Source organism: Chenopodium album, chromosome 1 (assembly GCF_948465745.1).
Source record: "Chenopodium album chromosome 1, dcCheAlbu1.1, whole genome shotgun sequence".
Taxonomy (NCBI): domain Eukaryota; kingdom Viridiplantae; phylum Streptophyta; class Magnoliopsida; order Caryophyllales; family Amaranthaceae; genus Chenopodium; species Chenopodium album.
This window is the reverse complement of record NC_137834.1, coordinates 27,527,456-27,528,481: the sequence shown is the minus strand read 5'-3', so window position 1 is coordinate 27,528,481 and position 1,026 is coordinate 27,527,456.

Below are 1,026 nucleotides of genomic sequence, written 5' to 3'. Positions count from 1 at the left end.
GAGCATGTTTAATTAAACTAAATGTTTAATTTGGTTTGGAATATTAACGAGGAATTTTATTGTGGTTCATATAATTATTTTTTTGATGCTATAAACATGAGAAAAAAGCTATGTAAGTATCTATGTACACAAGGAATAAATTATATGTTGGTGCCTTAATGCATTTAAAGTATTTTTAACACCGAGGGATAGGAATTGTGGTGCATTACGTGTTTAAGGTGTCTTTGTGTAGACACCCATTTGTGTCTCCCCAAAACCAAACCCAGTGATGAATACCTTTCGCGTCGAATCATAATCGAATGAAGTGAAAGTGTGAAAATTCTAATGTTGCGGTTAGTTTTTATTAAAATATCTCTTCTTTCTGTTTTTGAAAATATTTCTTTTCTTACCCTATTTATGAAAAACGTGCATTCCAGTTTATTTTGGTCCATGGTATGGGTCAAATAATAGTGTAGTTGGATGGGGCTTGAAAAAGACCTTTCTAACGATATATTATAAGCCCAATTCCGATAAATAATGAGGAAGTTATGGCCAAAATACTAAACTGAGCCCAAACCGATTTTTACATTCGACCCAATGATCATGTGGAGGGTCCAAAAGTCTAATCCTATTCCTAAACTAATTAGGATTAATTAGAAGCTTCTATAAGTTTATAAAAGATCTTAATTATCCTTTTTGAAAAGATAAGATTAAAGAATCTGAGTGAAATATAAACTTTCCTTTTATAAAAACTTTCCTTTTATAAAAACTTTCCTTTTTTTAAGTCCTAATTATATTCGAATTTAAAGATGTTCAAAGACAGTCAGATATTAATTTCGTGCCTCATAATCTTTATCCAAATTTTATATGGTTGGATAGATCTTGAAATTATCTTTCCAATGATATATTATAATATTAATTCCGAGCTATAACAAAAAGATATGAAAGAAATACAAAACTCTATCAAAAACCGACACCGTCCTACTATTTCGGTCATATATTTATATCTACAAAATATTTAATCTGATTCCAATTGTGTTGGAAAGT